Genomic DNA, 17,390 nt, shown 5'->3' with positions numbered 1-17,390 from the left:
CCTTCTCCACACCCACAACTCCAGCACTGATGATCTATTATTAATATAAAAAGGTCTTGTTTCATGAAATATATCGAAAAGAAATGCTATTGTTGAAATTATTATTAATAATGTCCACTATTATTAAAATTGAAATCCTTTTCGGAATTCAGTCTTTGCGATCGACTTTCATTGAGTGACGAATTTTCAGTGAATGAAGTCCCATCACCGCCCTATTACCCGTCTTTCAAGGTTGGAGTTCCGCCATATTTCCTTCTACTAGATTTCAATTGAACTTGTGATGCTGGGTTAACACTGGAAATCTAGAGGTCCAGTTCAACCCCCACAACAGAAATGAGCACTTTGTTGAATACATTAGTTACTATTAGTATTAGAAGGCTAATGTGAGGGGATTACTTTATATCATACATTTTAGTCCGATGAGAAGGTCCGGAAAAATGCAGATAGATACCTCAAAAATTTTTAGATCAAATTTGTGCAATTGGAAACAATATTGATTTATTAGTGCGCAATTAATTTCCCTGGACGCAATGGCATTCTCTCTTTTACAACTTTTTTTTAGATCATTCGTGCCCAATGGCTGGCTCCCGCCGCACCTCTGAACTTGATGAAAACAAGAATAGCAGATAATGCGAGCGAAACAAGCAAGAAAATTTTACAAATTGAATTTTTATTTGCATAAAATTTGAAATCGAAGGGGTAATTGCTCGCATTAGCCCCTGTCCCCCCTGTAGTTGAGTCACTGTATAATGCAGACATATTTAAGCAATATATGTTTACTTTGGATACTTTAGGCTCACTGCCATTGTTAGTCAACCTTATTCTGCACAGTTGCTCGACTAACCTTGTGTTAATGCGAATACCACGCACCCTTCCCCCTTCCATCCAAACCGATTCTAAAGGCATAAGAGATAATGTTTTATTTCAACCCTATCGCCGCGATCACCCACAGGTAGGTAGAAAACCTATACATAATAACCAAAACTAAAAATCAATAACAAGTCAATCAAACGATAGTTTAAAGTGGGATCCGAACCACTATGTGCCTCCACCAGGTATCGAACCCGGGACTCCTTGATTGCAAGGCGAAAACGTATTCACGGCGCAATCGAGAAGGCAGTTATAAATATCTGATACATAAAAAATATCAAATAAATTCCCTTATATGTATTAAATACTAATGTATTTTTACATGTTTAGTAATTTACTTTTATATTTAATAACATTATAAATATTAATCATATAGGCTCTTTCTTCTCAGTTGCTTGGTAAAAAATTTGAAAAGTTTCATGCACATACATAATATATATGTATAGTTTGTGTATGTCTGTGTAGACCACAGTCTTCTTGCCTCCCCCCCCAAAAAAAATCAATCTTCAATGATTTCGCGCCCTGGTAGGGTATGTAGCTGCCTGGCAAAGTCCTCATTCCGTAAATTCACGAACTGCATGAAATCAGAAAAAGACATATATTCCCCTCTCGTTTTCAGAAAACCTGTTTCACAACCCACCCCTGTCCTTTCTGTGGTGAAGGACACTCCAGTGGGACAATGAATCTCCCCCCCTATTTACTGCGAGCAGCAAAAGAAGACGGCCGCGCCATCTACTGGCCACCGATGGAAATGCAATTTCAAAGCGCAGCGAGGTTTAAATGTAGCTTCCACTTCTATTACCTAACTTTTCTATGGTTGTAGTTCTTCTATTGTGTGGAAATGTAAATATAACAACTTTTAAAAATGCTATGTGATATATATTGTGAAAAACAAATATATAATGCGGGGACAACAATGTGTTCGTGGACGAAATAGGCGCTGTAGCATAGCTGTAGTCGAAGCGCAATTCAAAAGATTTTCGCTTCCATTCCAAGACTTCGAGACTGAACTGCGAGACCATTTTTGAAGTATATTCGCTTCAAGTACGGTCTTGTAACTTTCTTACGGACACGTGAATTGAAAAGGCAAAAAGAACGACGAACAGAAGAAAGCAATTATTTTATCATTTTCACTACGATATAGTTTTTTAGAATAATCTGTGTCTGAACGTGGAGCTATCTTCAGCACAAACAAGCAACGCATTTTGTATGTAATCGTGGAACTGTTTTAGACCTATGCTATTATTTTTTACATTATATTTCAACATGAGATTTAGAACACAAAGGTGATATCAAACCACGCTTCATTGTAGATTTTTTCCTCTGTATAAGCATAAATTTGTGTTTTTCAGTGTGTTGACAATGCTCAACATGTGGAAATTCTCATTTTTAACGTCATGTGCTCGATTGTACTGAAGTCTAGAGATCTGTTTTAAGTCTGGGGTTTTCGTTTCGTATCTGTGTGCAACACGTGAAGTTTGATTTGTTAAATGGACGCGTAAATATTCTTGTGTAACATTTCTGCAAATATTGACATATATTAGGATGTTCTTATTGTTCAATGTGTAGACTGTTGTTTTGGTATATTTGACTTTTTTTCCCCACATGATTTCGTCAGTTTAATTGAAGTTAACTGTGCCCGGAATATTGTGACTTGAAGAGAAACTATATCCATCAGGTCAAGTTATAGAAAGGTAAGATACATTATAGTACATAACAGTTTGTTATATCGGAGACACATTAAAATCTGATGTTTTGTGTTTCGCATGGTTCGTACTTACCAATTGTGTATTGTGGAACATAGTTCAAGGTGCCATTATGCTTTTTACACGAAAACAAACACAATTTTTCACATAGAGAGTAGTTTTTGTTATTCTTTTTTTCGCTTCCGTAACACACAATATGGCGTGCACAGGTTGACTAAGTTGTAGGTATGCAGTGTTTCCAACCTTCTTCACAGAAAAATACCTACTATCGTGTTCGTCACTTGTGCAAATTGGACATTATGCACGGATAGCTGAGGGATAGCCCTACGAACAATTTCAAATAAGTTTAGGTTAGGCAAGCATAGTTAAAAAAAAAAAAGTTGGAAACAGTGACGGGGTTGCGTCATCAAAGGTATGCAGCATCTGGTTCACATAGCGAAAGCAATGGCACTTGTGCGTCGGTGATATATTTCTCTTAAAAATAAATGATTTGCCGGTCAAATAGATTCCACGATGAAAGAAAATACCTCAACGAAACGTTGGAAACCTTAGAGAAACTCATTTCCGTAAGTAGTTTCTTCTGTAAAAATTAAGAAATGTGTCTCGGATATACCGAACGTCATGGAAGCGGCCCCGGCGCCCACCCAGCATCGAATAACATGGGTACCTGGGGGAAACCTGGGGGGGGGGGTAAAGGCGGTCAGGGGCATGGTGCTGATCACATCACCCCCACTCACGACCGGATCAAGAAAGGAAGGGGCGTTACCCCCACACCCCTATACGCCTTCATGGCATGGTACTAACCACAGGGGTTTGTGAAAAGTTTGATAACATATCTACATGTTGTAGTTATAAGATCCCTTCAGGCTAGCAGCTTTTTACATAAAAAAACCAACGAAAAGAACATCCAAATATTTGAGGGTGGACAATTGTATATTGGGACATAATATTCATGTCACAGACTAGGTCAAAGCTGAATTAACTGTAGCCTTGATGGTCCAAATTCCGTATTCTGCATAATTATCTCGGCATTATGCATGTGTGTGCTGCATCAGATTAATTCTATACACTATTACATACACATGATACAGAGGCAGAGTGATATAACTACAAAAGGTCCAAGTTCCGTTTGTTTATTGCGATTTCATCATGCTACGAATGCAATTTTTACATGGTTCGATTTCGATTTAAGTCTGTTAACACATACTACAGAGTTTTAGCGATTATTTAAGATTTTGTTCAATATATGCTTTTGTGGTTAGGTTACAGTAGAATAGGCAAGACAAGAAACTCCTCGCGGCCTCACGCCCAACCCATACCTAGGGGAGGGACACACAGAAGCAGGGTTTATTTATTTATTTATTATTTATTAATGCCTTGTTTTAAATGGCGGAGTTAAGGCCGTACAAAGCCTTTTCTTCCACTCAAAACTGTCTACGCAGAACGAGAACACAAGGAAAGTAAGCAAGAAGATCTGGGTGGGATGGCGCTAAACGTACAACAGAATGACCGTGTTCTGCTAAGGTAAAAAAAAGGTAAAGTGCTTCCCTGTGCTTAGCACCACGTCATAAAGGCGTATAGGGGGTGTGAAGGTAACGCCCCACACTTTCTTGATCTGGTCGTGAGTGGGGGTGATGTGATCAGCATCACGCCCCTGACCACTTTTACCCCCCCCAGGGTTTCCCCAGGTACCCATGTCATTCGACGCTGGTTGGGCACCAGGGCTGCTTCCAATGTTAGAAAAGTTTCAGACTTGAACTGACCAGGGATCGAACCCGGGTGCTAAGATGGAATCAATTTTGAACATCTTCAAACGGGGTTTGTTTATTTTCAGCAGTGAATACAATTCTGGTTTGAACATGTGTGCATCAAAGCGGGTGTTGTTTTGAACGAGCCACTGAATCATAGTATCTTTTCAGGAAGAGGAAGAAGGTGCAGGATTTATTTGTATGTTATGGTATGAGGCGTTGTCAACAATAACCACACTATTTGGAATCAACTTCTCTCGTAGCCACTTCTCAAAATTTTGGGCATTCGTATCATGGTGGAAATCGCCAAAAGATTTTCTAGATTTGAACATTAACAGTGCACCTGGAACAAAACCCTCTTCGCCGCCAGCATGTACAACAATTACATGTAGCCCTTTAGACACCGGTGGTTTGACGGCAGCCGCGGTTCCTTCCACCCAAGCTTCTTTCTTTGTTGTCAAGCTGTGAAAATAAGTCTCGTCAATGTAAGTAATGGGTCATCCTTGTCGACGAAAGATTTTTATGGCTTTGAGGTACCTTTTCTATAAGCAATTGTGTATTATTTTCTGCTTTTTCCCACTTAAACTTTAGGTCACGTATTATCTGGCACGCACACCAGACACTGGCTTGGAACTCTATTCGTGCTGCTTCGGTCTGTTATTCTTGCATGCACAGTGAATGTTTTGCTTTATACTGAAGGAGACTGTGTCGCTTCTCATTTGTAACTTCAGTCTGAAAGCTCCTTCATTTGCACCCATCATGTAGCCTTGCTCTTGTTTGTGCATGCGTGGTGGATGTTTGCTTAGACTGAAGGGGACCTTGTCACTTCAATGTGACACACTCCACTGTCATGTGTTGCTTCGTTTTGAATGTTCTCCATACTTAACAAGAGTGTTAGCTTCTTCATCAGAGATTAAGATCTAATTTAGCCTGTAAATTACAATAGAACAAATTGTAAGTACTGTTGATGGAAAAAGGCTGGCTTTTTGATAGAAGGTTCCTTTTATAATAATGAATGACCCGCTCGAGTGGAATAAAGTAATGCTATTGCCTTGTAATAAGAAGAGGTCTCAGGTTGAATCCTCTGTGAAGGCAGAGTGCTTTGGATCTCATTTCAAACTGTGAGTTCAGTCCACATATCTTTAATAGATTATTTTTCGCCATTTGCGTCATCTTATTTGCTTCTACTTCAGTATTAGTGCCAGTGTTTTTCAACTGCCGCATCGCAAACGATCCGTTGCACCCAGGGGTTGATGACTATTTCTTTAAATCTAATTTTATATTTCACAGCAAGTCTATACATAATTGAACTATGATTATGCCATACTTGATATTAATTAAGGTTGCATATTAATTTCCATATAAACTTTAACGATCAGAAATGTATTTATGAGTGAAATTGTTGGGATCAGGGCATCGACATGTAAGAAATAAATTTATTGGATTGGGGTGTCAAAGGTTGAGAACCACTGCAACAAGCAGCCAAAATATATCACTAGTTACTCCGTGACCAGGTTTAGCAGCCATTTAACGAAATTATATATGATGTACCGGAAAGCCAACAAAATTTAATGTAAAGGGATTTGATACTAGATTTTCAAAAGGTAGAGCAGTATTTTCTTTTTTGCTTCATGTACTTGTTTGTATAACAAATTTCAAACATTGAAAATCATATCATACTATTAGGTTCTATTAAAAACACATACAAAACTACTCTAGTTATGTGAATCTGTTTATACTACATAAGCCTACCGAAATATGAAGATAACACTCGGAAAGAACCGCCCATTCAAAAAACCAGCTTTCTTGAAAACACTGTTTATGTCTAGCTACGAATTTCATATTGTAAATTGTATTTTATATTTAGAAATGAGTGTCTATTTTACAGTAGGAAGATAAACGAAAACCATGGAACAGGAAAGATACTGACAACTCCTGTATTTCCATTGATTTGAGACACTTTTTGTGAAAAAAGCCCAACCAAAAAAGCCACGGAAAAACCCCAGGTTTTTTTTCCCAAAAAAGCCGTTTTTTTTTCAACCTCTTCCAACTCTAATCCCACATATGTTTAATAGGGTTTTAATCTGGGAAACCAACTAGTTTTTCCAAGCCCCTCATATCTTCTATGTTCAGGTATTCATCTACACTGGCAGATGTATGTGGGCATGTGTTGTCATCCATAAACAGGAATCCTGACTACACTTCATCCCTGAACAGTTAAACATATTGTTGCAGAATGATCTTCGGACAGCGTATTGTTAACATTGTTGCCTTGTGATCAAGGAGTTGTGGATTTGATACCTTGTTTAAGCACATATTTGTTCGAATCCCACTTTGAACTCAGAAGTCCAGTACCGATTAGCCTGTGTGTGCATAAAGTGGACTGAAAACAAGATCAAGTTCAAAGCTTGGATACATGTGTGTGTCAATATGATGCCACCCCATTCTATGACACCACCACCTCCATAATGGTCTATTTACATGATGCTGGCAGGATTGTACTGATTGCAGAGTTCTCTCCAGGTGGAGATACAGAGTGAATCAATTTTCCAAACTAAACATGAACTCGTCTGTAAAGAGAGCACAGCTCCATTGTTTCTCTGTCCAAGTACCATGTCTCATGCACCAAGCTAAATGGTTTCTACTGGGGCAGTGGAATGCATATTGCAGGCTTACAGGCATACAAACCTCAGTTTGCTTAGAAAATGTTGTCCCTGCAGCTTCTCAAGGATCCTGAGCAAGAGCTCCTGCTGTACTCTGCCATTGCCATTCGGCAGTTGGAACCAAATAGTAGCCCCATCTAGTTGGCTGCACTTTTTGACACTCGGTGCAGTGCAGGTGTATCCAGTGTCAGAGTGGTGCAAGGAAATTACTTTCAACCAACTAGACGGAAAGGGGTGTTCAAGTTCAGAAGATTCAACAAATGCCTGTCTGCTGCTTTAAACGGTCATTTGATTAGTTAGCACGCACCGCATGACCATACATACACCGGTCCGGAAGGTAGTGCAGACACCTAATGCACTACCTTACTCCAAATCAACGAACTAGACGACCGTGTTGCACCATGCAACCAACTAGTCTCTTCGATGCAAAGATAGTTAAAGAGTCCAGCGAACTAGATGGGGCTAGTAGTTTTGTCTTGTTATAGCCTCTGTTGACCAACATTTCTATGTTGTTGAATCCTTTTCCAGAGTATGGGACATTGAGCTCCTCGGACAGCCATCTCTGTTTGTCCAGCTTCGAGTTGTCTGACAGGACAGGAGTAATCATGGCGGTATAGCATTTTTGTTGAGGTTGCTCTGCCTTTTAGTTTTGTTATTTGTGCCCTTTTTTCCCTGTTCTGGTTTGCTTTGTTGTGATATTTTCCCCTTTTGCACTGCTGTTATGCTAATAGGGCATTTGACATTGTAGGAATTATATTACACTATAAGTAGGCTAAGTAAGAACTGATCGTTTCTATTCTATTACATGTATGGGTCATTTTTCTACGTAAAATTACCCAGAGCAGGTTGCTTCATAATCATGGATTTGCTTCCATTTTTTTTGCCTGATAGATACTTGGTCTATTATGACAAATATGTAATATTAGGATTGTCCAACAAATATGTTGAAAGTTACAGATTTTTGAACATTTTCAAAAATTGGATAGACGAACGAATGCACCATGTGACACAAAACATGTCATATCTCTGAAACTATGTGGAATATTGTGATGATTTAGGTATTGTTGGAGAGGAGAAGGACAGTCCTAAGAGAAAATAATTGTGGTACCACTATTACTAGCTCAGAAAGTAGAAAAATCTTTAAAGAAAGTAATTTGTTGTGATGAAAAAAAAAAACAATTAACTTTGGGTAATTGTTTGAAAGGGAATCGCAGGATTTACCACAATGAAAATTATTACACACCATATTCAATACATGTCAAATATAATATTAAAAAATCAGAAGGGTAATATTTTTCATAGTAAAAATATCACCGGTTTCAGAATAGGGTGTATGAACCAATGCTTCTACTGGCATACAGCTAAAATTTTGAAAATTGCCCTAAAACACTCCCAAATCACCACTAATATGAGTACACATGATATTGTTAGAAATGTTGAATAAGTGGGAGAAGCATTACTATGATCTTTATCCACTTTTAATTTACAGAAATTGTACTAACACCAGATTTTTTGTCCATAATGCACATGGGTCAGTCCGTACCGAATGGTCTAACACTGGTTGCTTGACCATTTTTAAAATGTTCACATTTTTGTTGTTCTAATCCCTATGCAGGGGCAGTTCAATGTTCAATACAGGTATTATTTTTCTAAAACTTGACTGTTTAAAAATGGTCGCCATCTTTTGTTTCTTGACTTCAGGCATTTTTTTGGCCTTTGCAGACAGTTGCAATAATTATGACAGTTTGGCTAAGAAAAATGATAGAAAGCTGTGGTAAACAACATCGTTTTCAGTACATTTCAAGCTTTATTTTATGTTCTGTGTGTTTCTTCACCATCTCTAATTAAAATGGCTGCAATTGAAGGCCAAAATTGATCTGTTAGGATTTTTCCCCCCCATATAAAGTCATTTAAAAAATAAAGGAATTTTGTTTATTTTTGCATTAATTTTCTCATAAGATTCCTTTAAGTATTAAAGCATGCAACTTGTAGAATTGAAGAGAGGATTCCTTTCTCTTTTTCACAACTAGAAATACCGCACAGATGTAGGTGCATTGCTTACTTTCCAAGGTGCATAACATCGACATTTTGAATGATATAATGTAAGTCTAGGGACGTGGTAGTTACAATAATTATACATTATAGTTTATTAAAAAGTAAATATTTCTTTGTAACTAATAATATAAATATGAAGGATTTTGACGAACCCTGTTGTAACTTTTTTATCCAATGAATATTAATCTCGAATTTTTTGTACAGGTACTTCTCAGAGTACACTTTGCGCTGTAAATATCAAATTTCTATTCCCCATCAGAGTTATAGGGGCTCAAATTTTGGAAAAATTTAACTTTGATTTTTGTTCAAAATTGAATATCAATTTTGACCTTCAATTGCAGCCATTTTCATTAGAGGTGGTGAAAAAGGCATCGAACATAATATAAAGCTTGAATTGTACTGAAATCAATGTTGTTTACCACAGCTTTCTATCATTTTTCTTAGCTGAGTTGTCATAATTATCGCAACTGTCTGCAAAGGCAAGGCCAAAAAATGGTGACCATTTTTAAACAATCAAGTTTTAGAAAAATAATGCCTGCTTTCAACTGACCCTGCATAGGGGTTAGACCAACACAAATATGAACATTTTAAAAATGGCCAAGAAACCACTGCTGGACCATTCTGTACAGACTGACCCATGTTCATTATGGACAAAAACTCTAGTCTTAGTACAATTTCTGTGAACTAAAAGTGGATAAAGATCATAGTAATGCTTCAACATTTCTAACAATACTAGCTGATTACCCGGCGTTGCCTGGGTATTTATTTATCCCAATCTTCTATTAGACAGCTAATTTTATTTACAGGTATTTAAAAGTATAAGTACAGTATATAAATTATAAAGTAAAATCTTTTTCAAATTAACTGTAATATTAATTTAACTCAAAACTTGATTATAAACAACATTTTTAGTTTCACGTCCAGGAGCAAGAATGAATAAATTGAACTAATTGAATTAATTTTCAATGGCACCTCTTCCGACCCACACCCCTAGGGGTGTCTTAACTCCAGTATTTCTTTCCAAATTGTAAGTCATATGTGTACCAAGTTTGGTCATCGTGAATGTCACCAATTAGCTTAGCGACTCCGAAAACTATGGATTCAACACTAATCTAGGTTATTTTTGACATTTTATTTTTCACCCCACATCCCGATAGGTGATGTACTTGGAGTTGAACGGACTTGGGAGTGTCACTATTGATCTTAGCAACCCCGAAAACTATGGATTCCACTCTAATATCGGTTGTTTTTAGATTATTTTTACATGTCACCTCTTACCATCCCCACCCCTAGGGGTGCCAGGGGTGTGCTACCTCTATTTGGTGCAAGGAGCATAAATCTTAATCATAAACCTCAGCTAGCTTATCTACAGGGTAGGGTTCTTTGCAGACAACGAAACCAGACAGGATGCCTTCCAATGAAGACGTTTAATCGAATATATTATATAAACAAGGATACATGGAAATATAATATTTACATGATGAGCTACTTTTCTCTATAATTCTCATCTACAGTCAAGTTTTATCTCAATGTGTTTTTTATTATTTCTTTTCTTCTATCTGAATTTCCTACGTGAGCTTCCTTCTTAATGGACAGATCTGGATCTGGACTTCCTTCTTAATGGACAGATCTGGATCTGGACTTCCTTCTTAATGGATGCTCTGGATCTGGACTTCCTTCTTAATGGACATATCTGGATCTGGACTTCCTTCTTAATGGATGTTCTGGATCTGGATTTCCTTCTATTTCAGCTTTTTGACGATTTATGAATTCATATATTCTTTTTCCAGCTTTGGGAAATATACTAATCTCCTCCCTTGCGCCTGCGATTGAAACGTGCCAACACTAACTGGGTACAGCAGAGTGTATACTTGGTGCCAAACGACTGACACGCACATCCAAGTAGGTACTACGGTTGAAACGTGCAACCAAAAGTGCTGTGGGGCGTCGATTGGAACGCGCCGGCACTGGGGTAAACAAAATTTCCGCTATGGGAATGGTAAATCAATCAGACAGATGCAATATCTGTTCAAAGACACAAACTTGTATCAGTGATTTGACTTCTTTAATTTTCGTGTTAACTTACATATGACACTGATTTGATTTATCGAATATATATATATATATATATATTTATTTCTCTATTGTTTTTCATCTTTCCAATTTGCTTTGTTCTTATTTATAAGATTATTCACATATATTATGCTAATTCTTAGTCTTGCACACCTGGTGCTGCCATCTATATTCCTCTTTGGCAAACTATTTACGTTACTTGGTCCTATTGGGTACTTAACAGGTGTCTTACCCCCACAGTATTTCTTTCCAGATTGTAAGTGATATGTGTACCAAGTTTGGTTGAAATCGCTCGAGGCGTTCGAGAGTTATGCCGGAACAAACATACACACATACATACATTTTTATATATATAGTTTTCTAACAATATTATGTGTACTTATATTAGTGGTACTTTGTGAGTGTTTTAGGGCCATTTGTCAAAAATATAGCTGTATGCAAGTGAAAGCATTGGTTCTTACACCCAATACTGAAACCTGTGAAATTTTGAGTATGAAAAAGTACCTTTCTGATTTTTTAATATTATATTTGACATGTATTGATTATGCTGCATATCAATTTTCATTGTGGTAAAACCTGGGAATCCCTATCAAACAATTACCTGAATTTGAGTGTCTTTTTCATCACAACAAATTATTTTCTTTAAAGATTTTTCTACTTTCTGAGCAAGTAATAGCACTTGGTAACACAGTTATTTTCTGTTAGGATTGTCCTCTCCAACAATACTTAAATCATCACAATACTCCACATAGTTTCCGAGATATTTTGTGTCATGTTTTGTGTCACATGGTGTGTTCGTTCATCCACCAAATTTCTGGAATTTGTAACTTTCAATATATTTGTTGGACAAATCTTGTCATATTTGTCATAATAGACCAAGTATATATCAGGAAAAAAAATGGAAGCAAATCCATGTATTATGAAGCAAATTTTTGTCTTTCAATTGGGTGATTTCAGGTTGAGTGGCCCATATTTGTCTTTGTATTTCTTCTGCCACTTGTCTAAGTGGTTTACCCAATTTATTTGTTGTATATTGAACCTGATATTGCAAGGTAACCAATCCGAATAACATTGTTGATTTGAGCTAGATTCTAACCAGAACAACCACTATAGCATCCATAATCAACATAACGTTCCATGAGTGAGGGTAGCTTTTGACTTTTCCTCCCAGACCCGCACCTTTCTGCTTTACAGCCCTACCTTATCAGAAAGTGAGGGGGGTTCACTGCCCTCTATCGAATAGCGTACATGGAAGGAATGCTTCTTATAAGATTGTCTTGCATCAGGGCACCAGCACCACAGCATCAGACTCCAGTGTAGAAAATCAGTAAATCATAGCGATTGAACTCAATGCACTGACCACAAAAAGCTGCTTGACAGGCTTAGATCTTCAGAGAGCTGTTGTGTGCCACAGAGTTTAGTGTTTTAATTAAGATTTATGCACCAGATACGAAGAAACTCCCTATTTTTCATCTAACTCATCTAGGATCGTGCGGTGTTGCAATATGCTGGGAGGAATTTGTGTTAAAAGGAGATCATGTTGAAATTTGATTTTACTTATAAGGTTCATAGATTTTGTTGATGTAAGGAAACTGTAAATGTTTGGTTTATTTTACTTGTTTGCATAAATGCTTGATTTATTTTACTTCTTTGCATAAATGCGACCATTGTTGCTCTATTGTTGTACATTGCTCTTTTCACGAGGCAGAATAGTGGGCACTGGGGATTCGTATATGGAAACAATGTAGTCCATTGTAAATGTGGCAATTGTTGGAAAATGTATCATCTTAAAATCCACATGATAGTTGAAAGCTGATGTCATTTCAATTGGAATATACTTTTCTTTGAATGGTTCCATTCTGTTTCTGCTGTTTTAATATAATAACAGTAGAATTTCAGATTTGCTCTGTAATTGAACAGAATTTTTGACTAAAATGAATTTCATTCTGTGGTTGTCAGAAACAGGCGTTTGTCCAGAATTTCCCATCAGCGGGAGATAAGTCACTGGTCAGAAACATACTGTATTAGCTCAGAACTGTCCAAACTAGCACTTATGAATAATCATGAACGGAATATTCTTCCCCCAAATTATGTTCGCATTTTTTTTAAAAAGTTTTGTAGAATTATAATTTATTTTAATGAGGCGAGACTTGCTAGGACAATTGCGATGAATCCAAAATCACGGACAATTGCAACGATTTTGACGGTGAAGGTCATTTTACAAAGTAGTGGTAGGACAATAGCGACCATCAAGACATAACCTAACCTAACCAAAGACGCCACAGAACTAATAATGCTGTAGAAGGTTGGAACAACAAAATAAATACGTGGCTTGGAAGACCACATCCAAAAATTCATGATGTTCTGGCCTGCCTCAAGAGCCACGCAGAAGACACCAACATCAAGTACATGCGGATGGAACTTAATCTAGAGGAAACGGGTGACTTCAAAAGGTATCTGTTGGCTGTAGCCCATGTTCAAAAGCTTGATTGAACCAAATTCCCAGCCAAGTTTGACTGGGGCTTTCTTCTGTGCTGACAAGAGATAAAAAAAAAGTAATAACAAAAGCCTCCCCGATGGCGCAGTGGTAGCGTCGCCGCCTTGTAATCAAGGGGTCTCGGGTTCGATACCCTGTGGAGGCACACAGTGGTTCGGATCCCACATTAAACTGTAGGTTTGTTGTGATGAGAAGATAATAAGTAACTCTTTTTCATTAAATATTCAATGACTTTGTGTACATAAAGTGACTTAAAATACCAACTCAACAAGTAATAACAAAAATACGAGAATGAGGAAATACTTACTTATCCTGACGATGTGTGGAATAACACTAATTTTAAACACGCCAAAGTGGTTGTAATGCAAGTACGTTTACAAGTACAGCCAATCTCAAGCCTGGAGAAAGTGCGAGGAAAATCAGTGTTCTATTAAAAGATATCAGTATTTCACATAATTCTCCTGTAAGAGGAAATATTGTACGAGGTGTTAAGTCTCCCTTCAATTTGATAGATTTTGAATGTCATCGCAATTGTCCACCCGCCCTTTCACTTCTGTGTTCATCGCAATTATCTGCCATCCTAATTGTCCGGCTACCAACCTGGATACAGACTCGTTTACTTCACCTAGTCTTGTTTGCTGAATGCGAATGCAGTAAAAGATCAGCTGGGTCTCACTCATTCAGTTGTAGCCCTCAAGGGTATCCCTTATCGCACAACACTAGCGCAACTGCATTGCCTGCAATTATTTAGTTAAGGATTTGCCCGATAGAGGGCACATTGAGATATAACTGGTGCTGCTCTCTGCCTGCAGGGAATGTGAAGTATTACATTTCCTGTCGCAACACAAAGGAAATAGTCGTAGATGTGTGTCAGTTGATGTTGCATGTAAATAACGATTTTAAAAATATTACGAATATGTAGGATTAGGGAGAATGGAACACTAACAAGATACAGGAAAAAGGCCTATCCTCGTTATTCGAATTCGAAATTGCATGGCAAAATTCCCCGACTGGTAAAAGAAACAGGCGAATTGCCCTTTACCATTTTCATTCAGTGTGTTTTCCAGGTGCGGCTGAAGGTCCGGGTGACTGACTGCCCGTGGCGCCGAATGTCATTGTGTAAGTAATTAAATAAACACACACCTACAACAAACGTGTTCTTTCACAGTAACATTGAAAGTATTTTAAAAATAAGGCTACCATTTTTCATCATTAAAACAGGAATGATCTTTTTTTGAATGTGGAAAGTTGGAGGACCAGGGTAGAAAGATGGCAGAGGGAAGGCAAGGTGGAAATTAGGGGGCGCCAATGAATTGAAATAGAAGAAACGTCAATAAGTAGAGGCCACCACCAGTTTTGAATCAACAGAACTCGATTCTTTTAAACAACACAGGCTGTAGAATAAAAAATAATGAAAATAGCGATGAACAATTTGCCTACTGTTATCGTTGCCGTTGACTGTACCGGTTGATACTTCTACAGTTCTTCACAAACATTCTTTCCACTCCAAAATCTTGTCAATACCATCGCCATTATTTATCCTGGACATCGAAATCCCCCCCCCCCCCCCGACGAAACACAATCGAAAAGTATTTATGTACAAAAAATTGTTATTAATCACTTGTTAGTTTAAAGGCACAACTGGAATACAGTCAAGTTTGCAGGCAGAAAAGATGCACATTCGTACCGCAAATAAAAACCCACTTAGAAACGAAATCTCAGTGCGTCACTATTGGTCAACACGTTACTTCAGTACTAGTGAGAACAGTATTGTTGGTAGCAACATTGAAAATATATTTCTTTGTGAACTGTTGCTCTGATGAAAACACTTTTGATTCCTGTGCAGAGGTAAGTCTCAAAATTAGGCACCCCTCACACAGAGTAGCTAGTGTTGCCCACGAGACGAGACTTTGGCCTGTCTCGTCCCGTCTCGTCTCGAAAATATACGTCTGTCTCGTCTCGAAGGGTTCTGTCCCGTCTCGTCTCGTAAATGTAATGCAGAATATTATGCCAAGAAAAGTTAAAACTGGAAGACATCACAAAATATTATTCCCGAAAGTGGGTAAAACCTTAAAATATTTTGTTCACTCAATTGAGAATAAATAAGGTTCGTTAACCATAAGGACATTAATAAATAAATAAATGGATGGGTGTGTGTGTTTGTTCCGGCATAACTCTCGAACGCCTGGAGCGATTTCAACCAAACTTGGTACGGGTATCACTTGAAATCTCGAAAGAAATACTGTGATTGTAAGACAGCACTGGTGCTGGGGGTGGGGAGGGGGTGCCATATAAAAATAATCGAAAACTACCGATATTAGTGTGGAATCCATAGTTTTTGGGGTCTTTAAGGTGAATAGCGACACTCCTAATGCCGTTCAACTCCAAGTTCATCACCTATCGGGATGGGGGTTGAGAGGGGGTGAAAATTAAAATGTCAAAAAGTACCAAGATTAGTGACGAATCCATAGTTTTTGGAGTCGCTAAGCTAAATGGTGACATTCACGATGACCAAACTTAGTACACATATGAACTACACTCTGGAAAGAAATACAGGTGGGGTAAGACACCCCTAGGTTCGGGTGTGGGAAGGGGTGACATTTAAAAATAATCGAAAACAACCGATATTAGTGTGGAATCCATAGTTTTCGGGTCGCTAAGATGAATAGTGACACTCCCAATGCCGTTCAACTCCAAGACACCCCTGGCACCCCTAGGGGTGGGGTGGGAAGGGGGTGACATGTAAAAATAGTGAAAAAAAAGACCGATATTAGTGTGGAATCAATGGATTTCGGCACTCCCAATGCCGTTCAACTCCAAGACACCTCAAGCACCCCTAGGGGAAGGGATGGGAAGGGGGTGACATGTAAAACGACCGATATTAGTGTGGAATCCATAGTTTTCGGGGTCGCTAAGATGAATAATGACACTCAATGCCGTTCAACTCCAAGTTAATTTTGCACTATAGTTAGAATTCAATGTTTTTCCTGTTTAATAGAAGATTGGGATAAATAAATACTCGAGCAACGACGGGAAATCAGCTAGTATTTAATATAATGTTTGTTAATTACCAATAGGTAGAGAATGAAATCTACTTTTTTGTTTTTCTGCCTTCAATCAACTCTTTTATCCATCGTACACTAAGGGAGTTTTCAGACCGAAGCAACAAGCGACAGGCGACAAGCCGCACTGGGAGTTCGCACCGAAGTTACGATCAACACGGGCCCCTTCCGTATATAGGCAAATATTCACCCCATAGTATGCACTACCAACTAACAGACCGAGTCTACACTATGAACGATATTATGGTTCAGCGATAAAGAACACGAACACCTTGTGTTACTTCGGTTCGGGAGGTCACATTTACTGAGGGTTCGTTTCCATGTGGTTGCTTGTCGCTTCTCGCCTGTCGCGTGTCGCTTTGGTCTGCAAGCTCCCTTGAGGGAGCGTTCAGAACGAAGTGACAAGCGACATGGTAGTTCACACGTGACACAGGCAACTTCAATTTATTAGCAAGCATCATTCACAGTCCGATGCAACATGACGCACGGTATTCAGAAAACTATCTAATTCGTTAAACACGCAAGCGACAATCGACCCCGAACAGTTTGTTGCGTCGCTTCGGTTGCAAGGTTTCATGTAAGGGAGAGTTCAAACCGAAGCGACACGCGACACATGCTGCTTCGGAACTAGCCCATCAACAGCAGTATTGCACACCGTGGCGGCATGAGACGCCGTGCAAGTCTTCGTTCGATCGGTGGAATCCCCAAGCGACACA

At 38.4% G+C, this 17,390-nt stretch overlaps 1 protein-coding gene across 1 annotated transcript in view; it reads left to right on the top strand.

Moving 5' to 3' along the window:
* Nucleotides 1-2,093: 2,093 nt before the first annotated feature.
* The window catches only part of mino (glycerol-3-phosphate acyltransferase mino), a 138,843-nt gene continuing 123,546 nt past the window's right edge, over nt 2,094-17,390 (top strand). Inside the window, exon 1 of the mRNA XM_083126825.1 lies at nt 2,094-2,564. The gene's annotated coding sequence lies outside the window, so the exon portion shown is untranslated. The remainder of the gene's footprint in view (nt 2,565-17,390) is intronic.

Source organism: Lepisma saccharinum, chromosome 8 (assembly GCF_977018435.1).
Source record: "Lepisma saccharinum chromosome 8, izLepSacc3.1, whole genome shotgun sequence".
Classification (NCBI taxonomy): Eukaryota; Metazoa; Arthropoda; class Insecta; order Zygentoma; family Lepismatidae; genus Lepisma; species Lepisma saccharinum.
Note: the sequence above shows the minus strand (reverse complement) of the source record. Positions and strands in the feature narration are given on the sequence as shown.